Source organism: Chrysoperla carnea, chromosome 3 (genome assembly GCF_905475395.1).
Source record: "Chrysoperla carnea chromosome 3, inChrCarn1.1, whole genome shotgun sequence".
Taxonomy (NCBI): Eukaryota; Metazoa; Arthropoda; class Insecta; order Neuroptera; family Chrysopidae; genus Chrysoperla; species Chrysoperla carnea.
The window spans coordinates 74648638-74670937 of NC_058339.1; the positions used below are offsets into that span (position 1 = coordinate 74648638).

Here is a 22300-nt window from a genome sequence, read left to right on the forward strand (position 1 = left end):
TTCATAAGTGTGACATGTATGTATGTGTAATGTGACAGAGTAATAAACACTGTCTATACATGGTATTTCAACAATTAACTCAGTCAATTGTTTGTGTTCACTTGTTTAAGAAAAATTTAGTAAGTTACTAGCGGCCCCGACGGACGTTGTCCCGTAAAAACGTAACTCCAATTCATGAATACCTATACTACGTCTAGCCTGTCCGCTAAACCCATCCCGCTAAACCCCAATTTAACTCCTATTTATTGGACTGGCCTGACCTTCGACCTTTGGCCTGACCTTTGATAGTAGAGCTCGCTGCGCTCGCATATGGCTCTAATAAATGCCTATTGACAATACCTGAATACTATTAAAAATACATAGTACACATAGTATACATAATGTGATATGATTTATATGCGCTCCCATCATTTAATGAAATTTCATTTTTTTGGTACGGAGCCCTCAAAAACAGTTGTACTGGACCAAATTTAAATCTAAACCATCCTCGAATCCCCTTGAACTCACACAAAAAATTTCATCAAAATCGGTCCAGCCGTCTAGGAGGAGTTCAGTCACATACACACGCACACAAGAAATATATATATTAAGATTGTCAATTGACATCTTTAGGAAATGAATATGGAAGTCATTTGATAATCTTGATAACCAGATTTTTTTTACGTAACAGATTTAATAAACACATAATAAAAATTAAATAACAAAATATATAATAAAAAAGATTTTAAAAATTCTTTCTTTTATAAATTTGATTTATTTGATGTGTTTTTTGAACATAATATGAATCATATTTAGTTAGGTAGAGGTGGGTAGCCATATTTTTTAAAATAACAAATAAACAAATAGTCAAGTGATTGCAATTAAAACTTTAACTTTAAATATATTTAATAAAAATAAATTTTAACTTTAAATATATCAATAGATATTATTAATAATAATTAAATTACTAATAAAATGAACTATTGGTAAAATTTGATCATTATGTAACAGACTTTTCATAACAAACAAATACTTAGTCGAAATTATAAGTCGATTAAGTCGAAATTGTTCTGTTGACCTAGAATGCATTAAATTAGTCAAGAATATGGTGATGAATGAAATGAAAGGAAGGGCAATTAAATTTTTAATGTTTATGTTCTTGTTGATTGGTGATAATTTGATCAAAAAGTTATGAATATAAATTAACGAAAAGCTATAAGCAAATATTTCGAATTTTTGAATAAACGGAATTCCCTTAGAAAAATTCGAAAAAATCGTAAAAAATTATTTGTTTCGGAATTTGATGAAACTCAGTTTATAAGGTAATTTTGGCCCAAGAAATTCAAAAATCGAGTTTATTTGGCGATTGGCCGAGAAATTTTCGAAAAAAAGGATATTTCGGATCGATTTCCGGAATTATCTCGATAATTATTCGCCCAATCGTTAAATGAAACCGATTTTTGTATTTTTTGGGTCAAAATTACCTTATATACAAAGTTTTATCGAAATTGGAAACGATAAATTTGTATCGATTTTTTGCAATTTTTTCAAGGGGTACCCCTTAGAAAAATTTTAAAAAATCGTAAAAAATTATTTGTTTTGGAATTTGATGAAACCCAGTTTCTAAGGTAATTTTGACCCAAGAAATTCAAAAATCGGGTTTATTTGGCGATTGGCCAAGTAATTTTCGAAAAAAAACGATATTTCGGATCGATTTCCGGAATTATCTCGCTAATTATTCGCCCAATCGTTAAATGAAACCGATTTTTGTATTTTTTGGGTCAAAATTACCTTATATACAGAGTTTTATCGAAATTGGAGACGATAAATTTGTATCGATTTTTTGCAATTTTTTCAAGGGGTACCCCTTAGAAAAATTCGAAAAAATCGTAAAAAATTATTTGTTTTGGAATTTGATGAAACCCAGTTTCTAAGGTAATTTTGACCCAAGAAATTCAAAAATCGGGTTTATTTGGCGATTGGCCAAGTAATTTTCGAAAAAAACGATATTTCGGATCGATTTCCGGAATTATCTCGCTAATTATTCGCCCAATCGTTAAATGAAACCGATTTTTGTATTTTTTGGGTCAAAATTACCTTATATACAGAGTTTTATCGAAATTGGAGACGATAAATTTGTATCGATTTTTTGCAATTTTTTCAAGGGGTACCCCTTAGAAAAATTCGAAAAAATCGTAAAAAATTATTTGTTTTGGAATTTGATGAAACCCAGTTTCTAAGGTAATTTTGACCCAAGAAATTCAAAAATCGAGTTTATTTGGCGATTGGCCAAGTAATTTTCGAAAAAAACGATATTTCGGATCGATTTCCGATCGATTTACCTATACCAAAATTTTTTTCGTAGCATCAATATTTTTAAGCGTTACAAACTTGGGACTAAACTTAATATACTATGTATATTTCATATATACATGGTATAAAAAACGTGTGATAGTATTAAACAGCAAAATAATATGTTTCACGTCTATACACAAACCAATAAGATGTCCCTACAAGTTTCTTATTATTTTGTTTTTTTATAAAAATATAGTATGCTTTATTCTTATGTGATATTCTTATTACCTAAATAATCTAATCTAATAATAAAAATAATCTTCCACCAAACAAAAAAGTACATTTAAATGGATCCAATAACAATATTGCTTCAGCTACTTTGACATTGTATTGGTAAATGTGGCTACTAATTTTAAAAACACCTCATGGATTAGCTTTGCTAATAAACCCTGTATAGTCGTTGTATAAAGCTTGTAAATTTATAAAGTTCCATTACATGCATTTAATAATAAATATTTGTATCATATCAATCTTCAGATTAATAAAATTAATAATTAAAATAAATATAAATATAATTTAAAATTTATTTTATGTAAGTAATGCTTAAAATATATCTAATATGCATATTTTAATTGTACAATGTATTACAAAAGTACGATGTAAATTTTTATTTTTAAAAGACATTAAAACTAAATTATATTAATGAATGGTTTATTCCAAAATATATGAATGAACTTTGTAGCAGCACCTATATTAAACAATAAAATTTATATGAAAACTCAGTAGGCATGTTTTTAAATTTCATAATTTTAATTTAAACAAATTTCAATTTTAATTAAGACATTTATACATACAATAATAATTATACATGTAATGAAAGATATATTAACAAATGTTTATTTTAATTAATTATAATATTATTACTTTAAACTTATAATAAATAGACTTTAAAATCATTTTTAATTACTTCCTATATTATTATAATAGAGTAATTTACTGTATATGTAAGCTGTTACCTTCAAGACCAGCCATTTATCTGTTAAGATTATAAAATTAATTATAAGTAATTCGAAATTCGAGTTCTAATTCCAATGCATGTTTTATTACTAAAGCTTGGTTGGTTTCCTTATTTGATAAATTTTTTTGTGTTTCTAGTTCAATAGTAAGTAAAGATAGGTTGTTTTATACATTTATTGGGATGTAAATTTTATGTAAAGTTAATACGCATATAAAAGATGTACGAGCGACATAGCAATTTTGGGTAAAGAGCTTGTTTTTTTTTTTTTTAATATAAAGTTGGACTAAGTTTTAAGCAATTCTGAAAATTTAAGAGGAGATTGCTAGACAATTTAAATGAATAAATTATTTCAAAAGTAGGCATATTTAACATTGGTTTTATGGGAAAACGGTAGATGCATGATATGTTTTCATATACTTCTCCAAAACTAGTCGGTGGAAATTAAGAAAAAAATCTATTTCAATTAAAGTTAAACGTTATTTAACTTATTAATTATTTTAAACCAAAACAAAAAAAAAAAAAAAAAAAGAAAAGAAAAACACATTGTGCTCGACTAATTAAGGATGTATGAGCAGATAGTAGGGACACAAATTTAATAAAATTAAAAAAAATTATATTTTGAATTATGTTACTTCACAATAAAGCGAAAAGTACGAACAAAATTTTTGGATATTGGGAAAAATTTTCAAAATTATCGAAAATTTAAAATTTGTTCAATTATTTAACTTTCGTTATTTCGAAAATCAAAGCAGATATCGAAAAATTGTATTCTTATTTTTTCGTCAACATTCTTTAAGATATAACAAAATTCATTATCAAAGTGGAAAATAAGATACAAATAATTTCAAGCCTAAATCTAAATTTGCCTTGGCGGTCGTACTACCTTAAGCGCAGTATTTAACTAAGTCTTAATATCCAAACATCAAACAACTCCCCATTATTATAAAAACCGTACAAAGTTAACTACCTCCTCAAACTATCACCCATAATCGATAATAAATGTATATAACTTGTATTCACTTAGATATAAGAGATACATATCTATATCTGATAAATATCGTATATTGTATCTAGATGTTATTTAAATAACATTTATAATATAATAGTTTTTTTTTTTTTTTTAATACTTTTACAATAATTGTTGATAATTATTATTTTTGTAATATTTTATATCTTTTATTATTATATAAATCTATCTTTTACTTGTAGCATACATATTATAGACCGATATCTAAATCGAAAAATGAACCGATATCTAAATCAAGATTTCTCCTGGTGTGATAATTGTCAATCAAGCTTATATTGAACAAGTGAAATTTACAAAATTTAAAAAAAAAAAACCCTAACAAATTTTTTTGAGTACAGAACCCTTAACTTGCACTTGAAATATAAATAAGAACACTCTCCATTAATTAAGCTTTTCCGTTTAGGCACTACGATGTCACAGATAGACACACACACACATAGCGGTCAAACTTATAACACCCCATTTTTAGTTCGCTGGTTAAAATTAATTTATTTACTTAACAGCCTGTGAAACAAGGTTTCATGATTGTCCGATACCTTATTACGCAATTGTTCGAACACTAAGTTTTGTTTTGAAATGAATAACGTTTAAATTTAAATCGTAGGGACTGTCGATAGAATGAAAACATAAAACTTTGGGATAACTGTGTTTTTATGAATTATTAAGTTCATTTAATTCGCTGTGTCTGATATTTATTATTAATGAAGGAAATAAAAATAGTCTAGAAACACATTTGACATTTATATGACTTTCATCTCTTTTTTCCGTTATTTTTGAATATTCGTTCCCGTGAGAACTTCGGGATGCAAAGTATGTATAAACACTCTTAGATAGAAATGCAAAAATCTGTCAAAATTTCAAGTCTACCAATCCACTACTTTTTTAGTTTTGCGGCCATACACATACGGAAGCTAAATTATATATAAGATATACAATGAGTATAACAAACTATTATAAATAATAAAAAGGCAATAGCACACAATGTTCTAAAGCTTTCTCCCATTCAAATACTGTTAAGAATGTCACGTGGTATGGATGTCTGACGTGATGAGATTTGTGGTTGAAATTATCTTATTTTCAATTTTGATGATGAATTTTGTAATAACTTCATAAATGTAGACGAAAAATAAGAATAAAATTTGTCGATATCTGCCTTGTTTTTCGAAATATCAAAAGCTAAACAGTTAACCAAAATTTGCAATTTTCAATATTTTAAAAATTACTCAAGATATTGAAAAATTTTATTTTTACTTTTCGTCTTATATTGTCAAGTTATAACATATTTCACCATCAAAATTGAAAATATGAATTTTTTTTATATTTGTGTCCCCATTAACGTGCTTATACATCCTTAACATTAATTAGTAAGACATGGCGGGTTTTCTTTTGTTTTCAATTATTTAATTTAACAATTTTTTTTTAATTCCTCTGACTATTTTTGGAAAAATCTATGAAAACATATCATCCATCTACCGTTTTCCCATAAGACCAATGTGTAATATGACTACTTTTGAAGTTATTCATTTATTTAAATAATTGGGCAACTAACCTCCCCCTCAAACATTGACATAAAATGAGTTTACGTAGGAGTCTGATCCTATTATTCGTATCTAGTTACTGGACTATTGTATAGCAGGTACCTAAATAAGTGATTATTAGTTATTAATAATATTGAATATCGATTTGTAATAAGTACTTATAATATAATAGGTACAATATGTAGGTAATTATAAACATATTTAATTACATAATTATGTCATTTATTAATTTATTATTTATATAAAACAAACATATTTTTTATTTTAATAATATCTAACTATACCAACATATATGTAGATAGGTACTTTATACATATTCATTGTGTATGCTTTTAAATATTATTGTATACCAGTAATTATCATACTTTATTATTTAAAATTATATTTCTAAAAATTATTTATATTTTAAATTATTCAGTAAGATTCTATCCCTATTCTAGACTCAGACAAACACGGAAAAAGTGCTCGAAGGAAATTGAATATTGTTTTCTAATTGATTATTTTTAGAAGTAACAACTTATTTGCATAACTGATCCAATTATCAGCTCATTTTTGATGTGTTTTGTTCATACAATTCTTGCAATTCCTTACACTAAAAATAATCTTATGGTGATTATTTTTAATATTTAATTGAATCTTTGAGAATATTATTTTTATTTTTAAATTATTTTAAACCTACAAATCTATACTGAAAAAAAAAATTTAAAAAAATGACTCCTGAAGTTGGCCGTTTTATAATGAAAAAAGTAAGAATACTGTCAAACAATTTCGTAATGATTGCAATAAGTTCAGCTAAACATTTGTATTAATAATAGAGTGGTCTTGAATTTAAAATATGAATTCATTGATACAAAATCACAGAAGTTAAATAAACAAAATCATTTCTTCTATGAAAGAGATTGATTTTAGTTTAAAGTCATTCATTTTATTGATGAAAAATAAAATTGTACTTAGTTGGCATATATAATCGTGTAAATTAAGCGAATCGACAAGAGCGAATCGATAAAAGAATATTTCTTTGCGTTTGCTTTAAATATAGGATTTAGTTACTTAAATACATACTTGTCATACCCAGCCAATATGCGATTGTATCAACTTCATGAAGATTGTTGTTACTAATTTACAGACAGTTACATAAATAAACTTATTGATCATTTTTATTTTATATAAAATATTTTTATAAGCATATAACAACCATCGGTAGCACAGTTGGTACAGAGGTGTACTTAGACACTAAAATCAACAGTAATCCAAAGGTAGCTGGTTCAAGTTCGGCTCGTTCGGCTGGTTCAAATCTAATTTTTTTTAAACAAACCTAATTATTTTCCAAAAATAGAAACATAAAATAAGTTGTCCCGGTGTGCTCATGCGATTGTGTCAATCACATCACTATATTGCTATAATATTTATAAGTGGTAGAACCAATTAAAAAAAGATTGTTTAAAACTTTATTGCATTTCAAAACAACAATATTTGAAATTTGTTAGACAGTATATTACATTCATACAAACAACTCATCGGTTGTGTCAACTTCACCACTCACCCCGTACAGTAGTTGTATCGCATTCGTGGCCCCATTCACCAGATTTGTTCGCACGACGAGGTTGAGAAAACCTCATTTCGATATTAAGAATTTCTTTTATTTTTAGTGTAGGTATATTCATATGTTACAGTCTCAATTATCGATCATAACGCTTAAAAGATTACAAATTTTTACCGCCATTTCATGTCATTTAAACCGTACCACTTTTGCGCCAAGTAATCTTTGTAAGCTTTGACATGTTTTGTTTATTAACTCTTATAATTATTTCTAGTTTTTATTCACTTCAATAAATAATTATCGTTCGATGCATTTCATAATAATTAATAATTGAGTAAAAAATAGAATGTGACAGCTATTTTAGTTTACAAAATAAATAAAAAAGACAAAATTTTCTAATAGAAAAAGATGATTTCTATTCGAATGCAAAATTATGTTGTTGATTAGATTAGATATATATGAGTGCAGCAAGAGAAGCCAAGCCAAGCTATTTAAACTAAAAATGCTGCTTGAATGTTGAAAATAAAATTTGCATACTAAAAATAAATATTAGTATTAAAAATTTGATATAATAATCGTTAATTGAAGAGTAAATTTTAAAACAACGAATAAATAAATTAACTGTAAAATTATTATCCTTTATCCTTTCTTTTCGTATATATGTATATCTCTAACAAGTATAATATGTACCTATCTAATCAAATATCTCTCCATATATTTATCCATACAGATATTTATCTGGTGTCTGTAACTTATACCTGTGTTATTGTATCCAGGTAGATATATCTATACCTGTATAACTTAGATCGTATTATCTGGAGCTGTGATAGTATTCATTATAAATACTTCGTTGTTCATTAACTAAACGAATATATTAGTTAATATTTTATAATTTCTACAGGGTCCTACAGTTATTTCTAAATCAGGAAGTTCCCAGCTGTGTTAAATATTGGTTTTATTATCGGTTTTGACAGAAAAAATTAAAAGTAAAAAAATTTGTTTAATATTTTTAGATTCACTTCTTAAACGTTTTAAAAGTTACATCAGAAGTGAGATTATTGATGAGTGGTTGCTGATTAGGTTCGTCATAAACACATGTTGCCAATATTACTCTTGGAGAGATAGAAATGACTTTTACACTATAAGGAATATTTTGATGAAGATAGAATGAAAAATATTTCCATAATGCCACAAGTCACAAGTGCACTTATTAAAAGTTGGTTTTATACTTGCTGGTAGTACACATTTTAAAAAAAATGCTAGTGTAGCGCCACTTTTTATAAATTGACAGTGAGACTTTCAGGCTTCCATAGTTATAAGTTCCACAAATTCATCATTTTTAAGTGGGTTACCATGGGTTACCGGACAAGCTACAATCGACAAAAAGATTCTGATTGATAAAAAGTCTGTGACATTCTGTCAATAAAAACAAGAGTCAACTTACATTTTATCTGAGTAAATAAAACAGGTGTGTATTTAAAATAATTTCTCGTCAAACTTCATTTAAATAGATTTTTATAATTTACATATTATTGACGACAACAACGGACATTTTTTTCGTAAATATTGACAAAACTTTGATGAAAAATTTTATTTATTAGTTTAAATTAGATTGAAATAAAACTGAATTTTAACTGAATTATAAATATTTAAATAAACAAATGTAAATGTAAAAAGTTTGATTTTTATTTTTATTAAAAAATATTGTAAAAATTAATATTAAAATAAATATATAATGACATATTATTATTGAACAGTAGACGACATATTTTTAAGAGTATCTACAGATAAATTTAAAATTTAAAATAATAAATATATGAATATTTTATATTATATTCTATTATTTTGAAATGATAATTATTTGAAATAATATAATTAAATTTTCTTGAAATAAATAAATAATATATCATCTACGTATAATGTACACTGATCGACATAAAAAATGGAATAAATACATGAGGTATTGTTTAATTACTATCTCATAGTACCTATATTCCTAGATTGTATATTGTATTTTCTAATTTATTCCAGGTAAATCTCGGAAACTATACAGCATATAAATTCATTAATGTAGTGAATTTTTGAATTTTTTGGGTAAATAACCTTATAAAGAAAGTTTTGACGAAATCGAATTTTAAAAGAATACACATTAAAAAATGCAAAAAAATTTGTTGTCCAATTTTGTTAAAATTCAATTTTTTTGGTAACAAATCTTTGCAAAAAGGGTTTTTCAGGACCATTTAAAGTGATGTATTATTTTTTAAGAATTATCCATCCTTGTAAAAATAAAAAATTTGTCACAATTTGACCGAATTTTCATTTAAAGAAATGAAACGAGTTGATAAGAGTGAAAAAACTTTTACAAGTCGATGACCCTCTTATCTTGTTTCATATCATTACTACACGAGTTTCAGTGATGTTTTCATACTTTCTATACCAATCACTATATTTATAAGTATTAGTATTTATCGATATGATAATAATGGATATTGATGAATAAAATAGGTAATAGTGCAGAATAACAACACTGCTAATAGTAAAATAGATCATGAGCTGACACTAAAGCGAAATTTCTATAGTAAGCTTTTGTTATGATGTCGATTTTATTGAACCTTTCGTTAAAATTTGAAAAGGTACGACAAGACCTGAAATAAAATTTAGAATTGATTAAAAAACATAGAAGATATAAGCAATTTAGTGTTTTCCATATTTTTTTGCCAAATAAATGTTGATATCTAGTCGCAAGTTATGACGTTATCACGTCCTATTCTCCTCTCTTTCTATTGCACATTTAAATCCTTCATACTTCCGTAGTTTTTATAGTATCCAAAAATTGATTTTGCACGATGTTTTGTGCATTATATCTAACGTCGATTGATGCGTCCCATTCCATCTGGAGAATTGATGAAGCAAGATTAAGAAAATGGTTTGAGTGTCGATTTTATGAAAACGATTTATTATGCCTACCGTTTATGTTAAAATAAACTCACAATACGTGGAAATAATTAAATGAAAGTTTGAAACTGAAGAGCTTGAAAAATTAAGTGTTCTTACGGTTTTAATTCTTTCGACGTTGTAAACTTCCAGCCATTTGTTTTTGCGCGTTGTGATGTCAATAACTTGTTTGAATTATATACGTGACAGGCAAAAAAACCAATTAAAAAAATACGAACATACGTCAAAACATGAAAGTCGAAAAAGTTGTGCTTCCTTTTCACTTAGCTTCAATTTATCAATTTTTTAAACGACTGAAAAAAAGAATCATTGGGAAAACCGTATGCGATGTGCCAACCGGTGTCTTAAACCAGGACTACAATAACAGTGTATGAATAAACTTAACTGCCCTTCAAAGTCTACTATTTTCATTCCAAAGACTGACCGTACTGGCCGTACTGACTATTTGACATCATCAATGATTTTTTTCAATTCGTAGAGAGCGCGAGGAAAACGACATCTGACGGCAACATTAAATCATACTTTTAGAACATTAGTTAATGTGTTGGAAGCCAATTATTTATTAAAAAAAGTATAATTTAAAGTAAAAATTTATTGTTCCTACATAAAGGTTACAATATAAGTTTCATTAAATTTTATTCCTTGGATCAGCTGAAAAAAGTAAGTAGAATACAGTAACGAAAACAAATATTATGTGAACTATCAAATTGACTGATTTCATCGGGCATAAACTGTTATTGTTAAATTTATTAAATATTTATTATCGTTATTCAATCTTTCAGATATAAAATGGAATTTATTATATAAAAAATATAATAAATAAAATTTATTTTAATTCTGAACTTGAGCATGATTTAACGAAATTTTGTCCGCATCGAGCGCAACGATCGATTCAGTTGATCGACCATACGGTGTGCTCTCTATGAATAGGCTCACGATCTAATTGTGATAGATATAACATAGTTATAGCATAAATCAATCGTATTTATAATAAATAAATTGATTTTAATAATTAATATTATAAATATATATGAATATAAATAACACATTTAATTTATATATTATTATATAATATATGTAAATATTAAATTTTATTATTATTATTATTATTATTACTATTATTATTATTATTATTATTATATTATATATATGTTAATAATATCAATATCTACTATATCGACTATAGGTATATTGATAATATTAATTATGTATTTACAAATTGATTGGATATGTTTATTTCATTTAAATATCATCATTTTACTTAATTTTATAATATAATAGTGTTAGTCAAAATATTATTTGAAGTCATTAATTTGAAAAAATCGATTTTTATATTTCATTTAAGCGATATTATAAAATTAAAAAATTATAGCTTTTACTTAGTCATATTCATGAACTTTTTAACGAAATAAGTATTGTTCTCTTAATTAAATTATAATTGGTTATTTTCAAAAAGCAATGCCATGGTAGAAACAAAGGGCCCTATTTAACCTTAGCGCTTCCATTGGGTACTGTGAAAATGCCGCCTCATTACCGAAATTTAACATAAAATGAATAAAGTTTCGATATACAAATTTTAGAGAAATAAAATGAATGATTCTTAACAGAAAATTTTGTGTAAATAGGTTAATTATATTTTTAACAATTTTTTGTCTACTAAGAATTAGGATTACTCATGAATTTCAATGTATCTATCATATTTTCAGAGACAAACGCGCCTGTCTTTTTGTTTTGAAAATTCATCAATTAAATTTCCACAATCTAAGCCTTGAAGTATTAACATCTGATTTGATGTATAGAATATATTAGATATTAAAAAAATGTTTTCTCTCATTTCCAAATTTTCCCATCCCTGAATATTTTTCGAATAAGCTCAAAACGACCCTTGTATAAATCCAGCACTGTAGATACAATGCAAGCTTATAGAATGTTGGCGATTGAAAAAGTTGCAGCTAACAATCAGGACCTCCCTGTCACATAAAATTAAATACAAATAAATTTTTTTTTCATGGCAGGCAAGAATATTTAAGCAATTTAAAATATTTTTCTTAGTTTTTAGATTTTAAGAACAAATAAGGACCCAAAAATTATAAAAATTCAGATTATTTTATCATTAGATTAAAAAGTTTTGAAATAACGCCTGGAACGGGTCCACAAAAGCGCTTTCTGATATGGGATTTTGACAATATTTCAGAATTTCTAATTGTCAAATGAATTGTATATTTTTGTACCATGTATATATGAAATGTATCAAGGCATACTAAGATTAGTCCCAAGTTTGAAACGCTTAAAAATATTGATGCAATGAACAATTTTGGTATAGGTGTTCATAAAACTACCTAATTAGTCCATTTTCGGTTGCCCGTTTGACAACATTATAGCTCAAAAACGAAAAAAGATATCAAGGACCCATCTTGTAAACCGTTAGAGATTGAACAAAAGTTTAAATATAAAAAATGTTCCTTATAAAATAATAAACAACTTTGTTCCAAGCAATTTGTCATTAATGTTAACCCGTAAGGGTTAAATAACATAGTAAGTATTATATAGGAATATCAGTCATGTGTGTGTAACATGTATGTATGTCAGGCTATCTCTCTTTTTTACATTACGTGAAGAAAACAAACATTTCAATAATCAACACTATCTATATATAGTATTACAACAATATACTCAGTCAATTGCTGGGATTAAAATTACTTTGAGTACTAAAATTTATAGAATTTTACATATTTGAATGAAGTATAAACTCAAAAGGAACCTTGGAAAAGAAAAAATAATAATAATTGATCAATAATAATATGTGATAAATCACTACATAATATATTAATAGATTGACTAATATGTATGAATATGTATATTAAAAGTATTAATACTATGATATTATATTTATATTATACGTGATAGATTATTAGTTTAACTTTATATATATAGCTGATACACTCCATTACATTATCTCTTTCTCTATCAGATCATCTGCCTTTCTCTCTCTCTCTATGACAGTTAGTCATATTATTTTAAAATTCAATTATCGAATGATGATCATTCAATTTAAATTTAATGCTAATATATGTGTTATTTAATTATATTTTATATTATTTTTAATATTTAATTTAAAAATATTTTATTTTATTTTATGAAAATTATTGTTTAGTAATTAGAAATGGAATTTTAGTTTTAAGACGAAATAAAAATGGTAACTATTAACAGTTAAAGGTTTACCCATTTAAAACATATTTATTGAGGCATTAATAGTGAAAATATACAATTAAACAATTGAAAATTTTCATTTTTAAATTTAATACTTCCTATTTTCTATTTATAAAAGTACAAATCATAGTTTATGATTTGTTATCGTAATTTCACGATAAAACTTTCGACTTTTTTCGCCAATTTTTTCTCGAAAATGCATAGTTCTCGAATAAGTTACAAATATTCAGGAAAAACGTGGAAAATAATTTTTTCACCTCTTCAAGTCACCTCTTTTTTCTGTGCATAAAAATTTTTTATTCCAAAGGTACAAAGCTAAAAATTGACATCGGTGAAATTGCTGTACCGAAAACTTTTGTAAAACAGAAAAACATTTGAAATTTCATTTAAAATGTTCTTGCAATACTGCAACAGCTTCTTTTAAGGATGTATGAGCGCCAGAGAAATTTTGGATAAAAGGTTTGATTTTTCTTTTAATTAAAATTGCCCGATTATTTAAATAAACAAATGACATCAAAAGTAGACATACTTAACATTGATTTATGGAAAAACAGTAGATGGATGATATGTTTTCATAGATTTCTCCAAACTAGTAGTCGGTGGCAATTAAAAATAAACTATTTAAATTAAGCTAAAACCTTAAAAAATATTGAAAAAAAAAACTCCGTTGTGCCAGACTTATTAAAGATGTATGAGCACGGTAAAAATTAAAAAAAAAATATATATTTTTTCAATTTTCATGGTGAATTATTACATAATTTGACAATATAAGACGAAAAGTAAGAATCCAAATTTTCGATATCAAGAGAAATTTTCAAAATATTATTAGTTATACGTCTTTTCTTACAACGTACAAATAATAGTCTTAAAATTCTAGCAATCATGTCAGTTTTAATCATAAAAGTCTTTTTTCTCGCAAAGAGTATCATCAATAAAATAAAGAATTCAAATAAATATTAAAGAGTTCAGGAAAACAGTGCCGCGAGCAACATAACTACTTTGTATTTGATGTTTTTCCCCGTATTTTTTTTTTGTCAGAAGACCGATATGAAATAAAGTACAGTGCACCCTTCATTTAACATAAAATGTGTTTGTGGTATTATATAGAAGTGCATATACATCTTAATATATATATTTCTTGTGTGCGTGTGTATGTAATTGAACTCCTCCTAGACGGCTGGACCGATTTTGATGAAATTTTTTGTGTGTGTTCGTGGAGATTCGAGAATGGTTTAGATTTGGTCCAGTACAACTGTTTTTGAGGGCTCCGTACCAAAAAAATGAAATTTCATTAAATGGTGGGAGCGCATATAAATCATATCACATTATGTATACTATGTGTACTATGTATTTTTAATAGTATTCAGGTATTGTCAATAGGCATTTATTAGAGCTATATGCGAGCGCAGCGAGCTCTACTATCAAAGGTCAGGCCAAAGGTCGAAGGTCAGGCCACTCCAATAAATAGGAGTTAAATTGGGGTTTAGCGGGATGGGTTTAGCGGACAGGCTAAACGTAGTATAGGTATTCATGAATTGGAGTTACGTTTTTACGGGACAACGTCCGTCGGGGCCGCTAGTATAATATAAAATATAAAATAAAAAAAAAGTAGAATTTTATATAAAAGTACACTTGACATAACCTCACACATCACAAGACAAACATGTCGTCTCATATGTGAATTATATGTCCTGTTTTTATATTATTATTATTATACTATAATCTGATTCAAAAATACATTTACACTTCGTATACCAATAATAAGAAACCTATAAATAATAGGAATACAATTCTTAAATACGTACATATTACCATGTATAAATGGTACATTATGTTGAACTTTACCTCCTCAATATTTGACGTTTAAAAAGTGAAATATGGTACAATCAATCTATAACCAATGATTTACGTTGGCTACAATTTATAAAACAAAATGAAATAGTTAGCTTGTAGGAATGAACATTTTTTATTTTGTTCGCTAACAAAACCCAATGACAACCAGTCTTCAACCTACCTTCATTCTGATAAAATACTCTCATTTCAATACAAATGCTGGCCAGTAAATAACAATAGTAAATTAGCAATACAGATAGAAACTAAAGACTCATTAAAGGTTGAATTCAAATTGGGTTCAAGGTACTAATTCTTTCTCCATTGGTAAAGCCCTTTGTGAGCTGCCCAGCGGCTTTAATCTATACATATAAAATGTTTGTCCTGAATGACTAACTGACGGATCAACACACAGCATAAACCCCCGATCGCATAGACCTGAAATTTAGACAATGTATCGGAATTTGTATGGAACAGAGCGATTCCTCGGTACAATCTACTTCAAATTTTGCATAAACATTCTTTATCAAAATTTATGGAAGGCGTGTTCCGTATCTTGGTGAAAAATTGTTAAAGAGGATTTAATTGGGATAGAAAGTTACTTTGGGAGTGATTTGCATCGAAGTTGATATCAATACTCCTCAGTGTTTTTGATTTAAATAACATTTTATTTTAGGGAAATATCTTTTATGATTTAGCTGGTACCCGCCAACTTATCTGGAAGATTTTTAAAACAACTGAATAGATTTTAATGAAACTTTACAATAATATAGATCATAAATCAAAATTACACATAGCTTACAGTAATTTGGTTTCATAATAAAAAGCATATATTGCGTGTGTTATGGATTGGGGGTGGGGGTGGGGGTTGAATAAGTTAGATCATCCAGAGACACAAGCGGATTATTTCTTACATAAAGCCTGTGAACTTGAGTGAACTATCTTGTGAAAGTCAGCTATAAAATAAGATAAGCTACATTGTATTATACAAAGTGGACCATTTTAATCTATTATAGCTCGTTCTTTAGAAAACCAATAAAAAAATTAAAGTTTCATCATAAAAGTTAATTTAAGAAGATCAACATTCTAATTTAAAGTGTTATTTTATCTTTTAAGATCTAAACTAACACTATTAATGCAACCCGGACAACTAGGTCTTATTTTATTTCAGTTCTTTTTTGAGTCTTCAACTATAAAATTATATAATATATTAAAATAGTCCATCCTGTATACTCAGGTTCACCTCATGCTATATAGAATGAATACATCTTGACATAATTAGAAATCACAATGTACAAACAATTAAAGACACAGACAAGACACTTATTCGAGTAACTAATTCAACTAACAACTTAGATATATACAAGCAACATACATGAACCTACCTACGTAGGTAGCTTTATTATTATTATTATTATTATTATTATTATATTTATATATATAAAAAATAACATATATGCACTTCGTTAAGTGTTAACTTATATAGATAAAGCATGTTTAACCTCACAACCTAACAACTTTAAAATTATAAAATAATTATATGGAAAAAAAGTTAAAATAAGCTTTTTTTTATTCTTATTATTTAACAATTTAAAAAAAAATGTAAACTTGATGTCTTTTATAAAAAGCGGTGTAGCGAACACTTCAATTCTCAAATGTAAAACACTTGTTTATATAAGTATATAGGTTGAGCTTTTTAATAATGCGAATTTTAATAAAATTTTGGTTGTTCTTAAGCCGGTTTTCCACTAAACGGACAAAAACAGAAACTTGTGTCAAAAAAACAAAACTGTAATTTTTTACAAACTTTTGAAGACTGGAAAAAAAACGGTATGCTGCGAGCAGAATTTCTTACGTTTAACCAACTGAGCTACTAGGGTTGACTTTTTGATTTTTTTTTGAAACCTACTAATTTGGGGTCAAACTTTTCATTTTTGTTATTTTTTTGCTAACATTCACCTTTCTGCGAAATATCAGTAACAGGGCCCCACTTTTTCAAAACTTTTATAGATAGATTAAATTTGAAAAGTGTGGCCCAAATTTAGTATCATTTCATACTTGATTTATAAAAATTGGACAAAATCTGGATGTGATAGAGCAAAATTTACCTTTTTGGATTTTGTTGACGTCATAAAGTTAAAAAATCGATTTTTTTCATAATACACCCAAATTTTATCTGATCTGGATGGAATTATTTTTGATACCTACTAGCTTTTGGATCAAAATTTTTTCATAACATTTTTTCGAAATTTTGGTACCATAACCCCACTTTTTTGAAAAGTTTAAAAGATAGTTTTTGTAAGTAGGGTAAAAATAGGACCCAAATTGGTTGCTTAAAACCAAATGAATTTAGTATTTTTAAATGATACAAAAGAGTAAAACTTACTCGTAATTTTTTTTCTTTTAATTAGAATTAATATCACTTCGATGAATTAAACTTTATTATTTACGTATGTATTGATATTTATAATTTCCAATAAATCTTTAACGTATTGTATAGCACTCAAAACTCTAATATTATGAAACATTAATTGATATAAAGAATTTGAATAAATCTATAATCATAATTATTATAATATAGTTACATATTATATAATATAATATATTGATACAAACAACATGATATATAATGTTTTAGCTTTTGATCATAAATATATTACTACTGATACGTTGTACCTACGTAGGTAAGCAGTTTAGTTTAGTATTAATTGATTCCTACAGGAACATGTATAAATAATTATATTATATGTGATGTGTATATGTAATATAACCATTAAATTTGACCATCTAATATATATATATATATATAGTATCTATTAAACTCTTGATTCCTGATTCCTATATTCCTATTAAAATATATTATGTATATTAACATGTATGTATGTATAGGTAATATGAAATGCAGCCTAAGTGTAGCCTAGGATATCTATAGCAGCCTACTAGTTTATGGTACAGAATGTATCAGTGATTTTAATCAAGCCCTTTCGAAAAACTGATGTTTCACTTAAACGCCTTCACAAATATTTCGTGAATTGCCATGCCAACATTATTTGCCTTCACAACCCTTCTATTGAAGAAAAATTATATAAGTTTTTTTCTTTGCTATTTGATTATTATTATTTGTGATCAATAAAAGATAATTCCCTCATAATCTGTAATGTCGATCAATTTGAAATACTTACATAGATTTAGAGGTACCACTTAAGCTGGTCTTCGTACAATATTTTTAAAGTGTACTATATAACAGCAAAAGTACACAAGCTTAGTATACATACATAGTCAAATAAAATATTCTTTTTAGCTCTAATGTACAAGCGTCGTAGTCAAACTTCTGCATTATATTTATATTATTAAAGTCCTGTATGATAATAGACATCTCTATTCAACTGCTTATACTCTAAATATAATTGTTTCTGTTTAAAAATAAAATTTAATTACTTTGAGTAATTATATCTCTAGAATGAAGCGGTCAATAATTTTGCTTTTCTGTTGTTAAAGCTCAGAAAAAATATATAAATATTCAGTTAGATTTTTGATGTATCTTAAATCTAGTTTTGTTTTTCCAAAATTAAAAAACTTGTGAAAAACACAACAAATCACACACTGTCCGAAATTTATATTTATAGAGTTAGAGACACTCAATCTAAATTTTTATGGTAAATGTATTATTACATTCTACATAAGTATAAAAAATTTTAGAATTTTCTATAGTGAGACAACAGCCTTAAACACATATACTTGCGTCTTAGAAAGCGTAATTATTTTATATTTAGATTTTCATACTCCAAACGTAATCTTAATTACTAATGATATTTACGTAATGCAAATATATGTACACATTGTAGCTAAGCCTATTTTACACTAGAGTTAATTCAGCTAAATTTAAAAGCCACGTTTGGTTGCTATCATTATTAAACATAATGCTAGATTTAATAAAAGGCCACATTTTTTAAACAGTGTTAAATCCAAAATTTCAAAATTTTATGCCTAATGATTTTCAGTTTTTCCAGTTATACAGTGCAACCTCTATAACAAATCGAAAGGAAAAAAAAAAATTCGTTATATCAAGTAATTCGTTAAAATAACTGAGGCTTGTTATATTCAGGTTAGTTTGGTCTTAAAATTGTTATAAAGAGGCAATTAAGAATGTTTTTTGAACACCTTTTACGTTTCTGCGCCACTGCAACTTGAACTTTTAACAATAGTGACGAGCAGCAGTACTTACATTACTTTCTATCAAACACCTATGATTGGTTTATGAAACAAACGTATCGGAACCTGTCGCGACATGAATCACATACTACGGGATTAAGGGTTATATGTTTGTGGGAGGGACTATATAAAGGTTTAAGATTGACAAAATTCGTTAATTAGAGGTACATACACGTTTTTTTGATAGTTGACAATTCGATATAAAGAGATTGTTTGCAAAAAATGTTCGCAATATAAAGGTATATTTTACATTAATTTTATGGACATTTCAAGGGGACGTTATATTAAGGTTGCACTGTATATTATCTATACGAACGTCAAATCAAAGCTGGTCAAATAAGGTTCCAGAAATTTCAAAATGAATATTTCCGTTGAAATCTTAATAATTTTTCGCGATTACAATACTTGTTTTCCATCGTAAAACGAGTGTTCCCGCATGTCTTAATCAAAAGCAAGAGTTTGTTGAGTTTTTTATTAAAGTTGCCTTCTACGGACACAAATCGGTGAGAAAATATAATTTAAAATAATTTTCAAATTTTTACTTAATATAAATGAGACTTTAGTATGTAGTAGATACTAATATTAAATAGTGTATATACATGTATGTTATATTCTAATTGTAGTTAGTGCTACCTACTAATATATCTAGGTAGGTAGATAGGTAGTAAAATGGTTTGGTATATACACATATATAGTAGGTAGGTAGGTATAGTAGATATCTATATTTGATATTAAATTAACAAGATTTCATGGGATTTGTATGTTATGAATATTAGATAAATTGAACCAATTCTATATAATAAATTGTAATTAAGACAAATCAATATATATAATATTCATATATACATCTACATACACAGGTAGTATATGTATATATAGGATGTTCCATAATTGTCTGTAGAACCCATGCTTCTTGAATAAGATGAGAAAAAAAGAGAAGAAAGTGTTCTTTACCAAATTTGTATCTGAGGCTTTTCTTACGAGATTATCCTTCTCTTATATTAATATATTAATAAAGAATGTATGCATTAAAATAAAATTCATCCAATGGTACACTACTTAAACCGAGGATTTGTTTTATCAAAGTGTGCAGAAGTGAACTAAATGCAAAATTTACTTTTAAAAAAAATTTTAAAATTTTTTGTAAATAAATAAAATAATAAATTTGTAAATAAATAAAGTTTTGTGCGCAATTTATCTTGCGCATATAAATAAATAAAGCATATAATTGACCGAAGCGGGCTGTGTACTTACGGGAAAATCACGCCACGTATATTGTGTTGAAATTGTAAGAATTAGATTGTATCAGATTTTGTTGAAGTTTTTTTTGTAGTAATTTTGCATTTAGGTCACTCCTTCACACTATGAAAAAACATATCCTCTGTTTAATTAGTGTTTTATTGAATGAATTTTATTTTTATGAATTGATTAATGTGAGTAGTTTAATTATCGGCTCATGAAAATGAACATTCCTATTAATTTTAGTTGAAGTAATTCCCCCATTAACAAGTGTAGTTATTATTTATAATAGTTTTATACCCGTTGTACATCTTATTCTTCTATAGCTGTGTTGAGCAATTTAACTATGTTAATTTTTAGTAGGGTGTGAAAATTCTAGTTTGGTCTTGAAAGCGCAATGTATCACGTGATGTACATACCACGTTGAAATCACCCATTTGTACATGAGAGTATGTTATTTGTTCAAAAAATTGTACTTCAATTTCAAGTTCAAAGTTCTCGACCGATTACTGCCAGTTTTTACATTCCATAGCACACTGGTTATAAAAGTTTATTTTATAATTTTTTAACAAGTGTGGTATGGAATGTAAAAACTGGACAAATTCATAGTTTAATAGTGTAATGTATTCAAATATTTCAATAAACTTGTAGTAATTTTGAGTGTGTTCAAAATATTGAAAAAACAAATTTGGTCATGAAATTGAAATATAATATTCTAAGCAACTTTTTCTAATAATTTTTTTCGATATCTCTAACCATCTCTGACCATCTTTGGACAAGTCGTTGCATTTTTAAATAAGAGTATTTATATACACTTTCCATCCCCAAATTCACACGGAAACAAATATTTAAAGTAAAATGACTTTCATTATAAATTTAAAATGTGTCTCTAAACCATTTTTATTTATTCACTTGATAAATAATATCGGAAAAAGCTTATTTTTTTCTCAGCTTATTTAGGAAGCGAAAGTTCTGCAGACAATTATAGAACACTCTGTATATATGACTATTATATGTCTATATATCATGATAGTATAGCTACCTAGCCATTCATGTATGGTAATTAGATATGTGTGTAAACATTGTCTGTAACTTTACATGTTAAATGGTAGCTAGGGTAGGTATAGGAGAGCTAATCATCTTTAATATAGATATTGAAAAAAATTATTTTAATTATTTAATATTCAGCCTAGGGTAAGACATATGAGAGACTGGGGATACTTGATCTTCAATTTGTTTTTCATTCTTAATACATATCGGGTGGTTAATTAATTTACACAAGTAGTAGGGTAATTTGATTGCGTTCACTCTAGAAATAAGTACTATTTGCAAGAAATATATTCATGATTCAAGAATGGTTACATATGGAAATATATGTACCGTTCTACACCTCCTAGATTCGATACAAGATAAAATACCACAAAATGCATTCTTTGAAAACTTTGCTTTCTTTAATG

At 26.7% G+C, this 22300-nt stretch overlaps 1 protein-coding gene and 1 long non-coding RNA gene across 5 annotated transcripts in view; one reads left to right on the plus strand and one right to left on the minus strand.

Moving 5' to 3' along the window:
* LOC123296756 (protein bric-a-brac 1-like) overlaps positions 1-22300 on the minus strand; it is a 461654-nt gene that overhangs the window by 109656 nt on the left and 329698 nt on the right. The window lies entirely within an intron of this gene.
* LOC123296773 lies at positions 17107-20993 on the plus strand. Its single transcript, XR_006535195.1, has 4 exons — positions 17107-17117; positions 18579-18586; positions 18945-18948; positions 20926-20993. It is a non-coding gene; the product is annotated as an uncharacterized LOC123296773 (long non-coding RNA).